Below are 6,000 nucleotides of genomic sequence, written 5' to 3' on the forward strand. Positions count from 1 at the left end.
TCTGTTCGCTCATGGTCAAATTTAACTGCAGTTTGTGCTCAGATAGGCTAATAGACAATGCAAAACACCCAAGTAATACTCAGCGTTCACAGTGCGACCCTCAGGAGTGAATTCCTTGTGGATGACGCCTTTGGAATTGAAGAAAACGGTGAGCAGAGTTTTGATTCGGCTCTTCAGCATGCACACTTTCTTCGCTTTTGGAGAGCCTGGACCCTTCCATTCAGAGCTTTGATGCTTTGTGAGTGGTTCGTACTGAAAGCACAGTGTTTCATCACCTGTTACAACGCTTGATATGAATCCTGGATCCACATTGGCTGCTTGTTTCATATCTTTGCAGTGTTCCACTCTGCAATCTTTCTGTTTGTCACTGAGTGTGTGTATGGCACAGACCTTAAATTTGCTCAATTAGAATGACATGGACTGTGCACTTCGGAATTCCGGCGAGATCCTCGATGAGCCTTGCATACAATCTGCGCCACTTCTTGGATCATCTGAAATTCCTTAACTTTTGTTCTTTTTACATTAAGAATATATTTTTGATTTTTTTTTTTTTTTAAATATAGTTATTGACTGCGGGAGCGGTCAAATTGACCGCTGTGCATTACCCTCCACTTTTTATGCAAAGGTAAACAGAAAAATGCAAACCTCCTTTCGGGAGATGTACAGGGTGGCTCAAAAAGTCACTTAACACCCTCTGTACAAGGACACTGCAGCGCACAATGTGGAAATGGTGATGACCAATCGTTGCCAGGCGAAGGGGAAACCACATTGATGCCAAGGGGCATGGAAAGGGGGTGATATTAAATCAGGCTACAATTTCATGAGAAATGCAATGGTGAAGGTTTTTTTATGTATCTTTAACCAGTAAAAAGTTATGACTCAATTCTTGTACCAATTTGCTCCTTTTCGAGGTGTTGGAAAAATGCCTTCAAATTTGTTTAGTGCATCGAGATCAAAGTGATGTCTAGGGAGAGAAGTTCGCATGCCTTTTAATCAAGGGGTCCTGGGTTCGATACCAGGTGGAGGCACATAGTGGTTCAGATCTCACTTTAAACTGTAGGTCGTCCCGTTTAGCCTTAATGTGCACAAAGTGAACTTAAAACAGCAAATCAATCGATCAAAAGTTTCATTCTTAAATGCATCTGTTCACTTTTAATGTTAACATGGAATCTCACATATTATTATTGTCACTGTAAGAAAATTTCTTTTTTATGTAGATTGGTTACATATAAATCAACTGTATTTCATGAACCCTTAGACGGTGATGCTGATTTTCCAGGAAAAAGGTGAAAGTAACTATTTTTTTTACACAAAATTTGAAATTCATTGGACCCCTCATGCACGCTACGCCAGGACATGAATCTCCAAAAGGTATCTGAAATGTTGCTATTGATGTGGAAAAATTTACTCACTTATTGCTAATACTTTAGAAAAAAAAAAAAACAATTTTCAATGCTGAGCATGTTATATTGAAGAATGAAGTCGCAGCACTTACAAATGGGGTCATTTCATGTCAAGTGAACCAAATTTTGGTCAATTTTGAACATTCCCATCTCTGATTTTATTCATACTTAGTTGTTATGAAGTACCACCTAAGGTAGGAAAAATTGCAGATTTGCATCTGTTGTAGTTCTCCAGTTAGAATGCTCTGAAATATGGAAAAAAAAAAAAAAAAAAAAAAAAAAAAAAAAAAAAAAAAAAAAAAAAGCACAATTTTCGGCACACATGCAATCACAAAAAAAGTCATAAATCAAGCTAGAATTGAGATAGACTGTTGGGATAAGAACCAAATTGTTGCTTTTGCTATGACCTTTAATCACATATACACTATAAAGCCTCATCCATTGAGATATTTTCCAATGCTTAACATTATCACTTTATTCCATATGAGAAATTGATAACTGGCACAAGGCAGTGTTAACATTTTTCAACAAATGCACTTTTGAGTGGAAAAGATTAGAAATTATCGAAGGGTCATAATCAGATGACTGATGCAATGTCAATCTGTAATTTGTTACCAATATTGATCATGTGCAGTATTTGATGGATTTATGATTGGTGATTTTATGCGTTGAGAGAACTGTAGGCTGCTCTTGGCTACCCTGAATTTCGTGCAAAATTATCATTTTTTCGTTCAAGTGTAGGGTCAATATGTAAGCATGTGTTGACAAAATTTCAACCTGCTAGTGTTAACAGCTAAGGGAGATGTCCCAAAAATGACACTTTTTGACTTTGCCATTTATTAATTTCTCATTTTCTGTATGGAGTAGTGATATTGTTAAGGATTGAAAAGTCTCTCAATGGATGAGGCTTTATAGTGTAGAAACTCCAGTGTAGGCAGTCTGTTGTAATAATATTCGATTTTAAAAGAATGTACTTATAATCTGATATTACTTTTTGCCAGGCGCGGAGCGTCCATGTAAGCCGTGTAAGCCGGGCTTACACTTTATTAGTTCTAGTAAAATGTATGAAATTATATGGCAAAATTAGTAAAAACTTCAAAGTTCAACTCGGTCCGATACCAGTCTTCGAGATCCTGTTTGTTAGATTGCAACACTTCAGCACCAGGCGGCACATGGGATCTCCCGCCTTCTGCTTGTGGAAAGCTGTAAGCCCTCTGAACGTTGCCTTACAAATTTCTGACCGCGAAGGAGCGGTGCCTACCGTATCTGGATGAAGAGGAGTAAAGGAATATAGGGAGAAGAGCGGGCCAAACCCTACGTTTGTAAACCTACGGCCACAGGCTTACAGCAGCGTTGCAAACCTCATGTTTAGAAAAAGTGTTGTTCATGGACGTCCGCAGTATTTCCACCAGGGAGGATTAAGCAGTTTTTTTTTTTTTTTTAGGGGTTGGGGTAAACTAGGTATATTAAAATATACTAATTCAATTTGAAGTTAACATTTTTCTGCAACGCCCTTACAATAATTAACAATTTGATGTGACTGAAATGAAATTGTATGTGTGAAAATGGTTGACATTCATTTTTCAGGAAGTCTCCTTGCCTTGTCCCTTCTGGACATCGATGGTGTCTTTTAAACTCCGAAATTGTGCTACATACTACTAAATTGTTCTGTGATTTTCATATTATTAATATTAATTTATAACAAAAACATAAATACAAATTCGAATGGTTCAAGCAACGGCATGGGTTCGACCAGGTTCGGCGTTCTATGTGAAAAGTTTGAGAAAATTCAACCAGAACGAAAATTGGCCCTCTTGTTTTATTTATATCCCAAACTTACAAACGACTTTTTAAACTTGTGCGAGATTTAGCACCATTATGCTTAGGTTGGCTTCACTGAATACGCGTCAGCGAGAGACAGGTCCTGCAAGAGGAGGGGCTCCAGCGTTGTCGGGTATGAATGGTTGACGGCAAAGGAAATTTGAGCCGGTGGTGCTTCAAGGAGGTTTTTTTCCAGGAACAGGGAATTCTGAAGCAAAAATCTAACAGGAAGGGAAAAAAGGAGAAACCTAAAAATGAGCGGGATACGGGAAAACTAGATACACATTGATGTCCTAATTCTTGTTTCTGTTTTTAGCTTGTAGGAGAGCATACACATCAGAAGTATTAAGATCTCTGTTTTCCGTTTATGTATGAACTCAGCTGGTAATAATTGAGCTAAAAAGTGCAAAAATTAATAAATAAATAAATAAATGTTAATGAAAGCTGAAGATTGAACCAATTTTACAAATCTCATGTCAAATGTGAATCAAATATTATTAATTACGTAGTCCGTGCTTCAAACACTCTTCGAACAGCGTTCGAAAAGCCTGTTTATGTTCTTTTAGGTGCTAGATTTGCTTTTACATTATCCTAAGAAAGCACTTACATGTCCTTTGATAGAAATTTCTGAATATGTCCCTACAATTAGTGAGCATTTCTTTTACAATTAATATTGTTTTTTTTTGTTTTTTTTACTAAATATAGGGAATTTTAAGGCAAGGGAGGGAATTTATTTATATCCGAAAGGGATATTCCCCTCACAGTCCGAAAGATCACTGCTTTGAGCAATGACCAATTTTGGATCTGGTTTCTTTTTGTTTCCGCGTTCTTGTTGTCGAGGTATTGCTTTTGCGAATTCCATCTATTCAAAGTGGACTGTCGGTCCTGTGCTGTTGTGTGTTAGTGAAGTGCATTATGGATTAAAACGAGTGTGATTGTGCGGTGGGGTGGAGAACTTGGTGCAGACGCCGTTATCCAGCAAGGATTTTGCTGCCAAGAAGAAACTTGTGGATGTAGGTAGGCCCACCCCTTCCTTCTCTAGCAGGCATAGTAACAGAAACGAAAAATAAAGTGCGCCGATTTTGTGATTCAGGGTACGAAGCTGATACTTGGTTATGCGGTTGTAAAAAGTATTCTGCACTTTTCTGTTTCCGTTTCTTTATTATTATTATTATTATTATTATTATTATTATTATTCATTTTATCTAACTTTGCATATTTTTTATCGTTACGTTACTCATTGTGATAGGAAAAAGACTGACTTATTTATCAGTTGAAATGTAGGAGATACACAGCCTAGCAAAGAAAACACCAATCCCAGAGATTTATCCAGAATTTTTAATTTGGTGAAAAATTCTAGGGAAGTGTTCTGAAAAAATGGGGGGTGGGGGGTCGATGTGTGTGGATAAATCATTAACCATGTCAGTCCAAAAATAAGCACAACGGGAAATAACCTTCATCATGATAGGCTTACACTGTTGGAAAGGTCACGCTCCGCCACTGCTTTTTGCTGCCCTTCATGGTAGAATGGTTAGCACCGTGCAGTATGATACCAGGAGTCCTAGGTTCAAATCTCAGCCTGGTCATCAGTATAGTTTATGTACTGCTGGATATCATTTGTTCACAGAACTGTCCTCACATTTGCTGCAGGACTGCCATACCTTGGATCATTTCACACTTCTAGGAACCTGCATGATCAACTCCATTCACAGCTACAACCAAGAAGAACAGAAAATGAAATGGTCCTTTCTCCAGTTGCAAGGTGAGATTTAATCAGCTTTCTATTATTCAACATAATTGCAAGTGCTATCATGGCTATTCTTTTATCATGCAAGGCCCACTATGAAAAGTGGTGAATGGGATCTTTTGTACTTTTGTTTTTTAGAGGCGGAGAACTTTAAGTTAAAATAAAACACAGAAAAATTATTTCAATATCCATGTAATTGGTTGTACTTTACAGATCATGTTATGGCATTAATGTTTGAATATGATTTCAGGCATGTGGCCACCGCGACTGGCGCGTACATGACGTAATCTGGAGGTCCAATTTTCACACTCTCTTCGCAGTACATCAGGCTGTATGTCGGCAATAATGCGTCGAATATTGGCTTCCAAGTGCTCAATTGTTTCTGGTTTATCGGCGTAGACGTGCGACTTGACATATCCCCAGAGAAAATAATCCAACGGCGTCAAATCGCACGAACGCGGTGGCCAGTTAACAGGGCCATTGCGTGAAATTACTCGGTCGTCGAACGTTTCTTGCAGTAAATGAATTGTGGCATGCGCTGAAACCACATGTCTGCCACATTCATGTCTTGCAATTGAGGCACAAAAAAGTTAGTAATCATGTCCCTGTACCGCGCACCGTTGACGGTCACTTTCTGACCAAAATCATTTTTGAAGACATACGGACCAATTATTCCACGGGCCCATAGAGCGCACCACACAGTCACCTTTTCTGGATGTAATGGTGTTTCGACAATGGCTTGTGGATTACCATAACTCCAAATGCGGCAATTTTGTTTATTGACATAACCATTATGAGCACCGTAAATTGCACGTAATGCTCGATGAGTTTGTCAAACGGAACCATGATTTTCAAAATAAAGTTGCACAATTTGCAACCGTTGCTCCGGCGTGAGTCTATTCATGATGACTTGCCAAACCAAACTAACCTCGAAACAAGTGGGAACTGCCTTCTATGCTGTCACAGAAAACAGTGTTGCCAGTTTAAAGTTCTCCGCCTCTAAAAAAAACACCCTTTACATACTATTAA

The sequence above is a fragment of the Lepisma saccharinum genome, chromosome 17 (genome assembly GCF_977018435.1).
Source record: "Lepisma saccharinum chromosome 17, izLepSacc3.1, whole genome shotgun sequence".
Classification (NCBI taxonomy): domain Eukaryota; kingdom Metazoa; phylum Arthropoda; class Insecta; order Zygentoma; family Lepismatidae; genus Lepisma; species Lepisma saccharinum.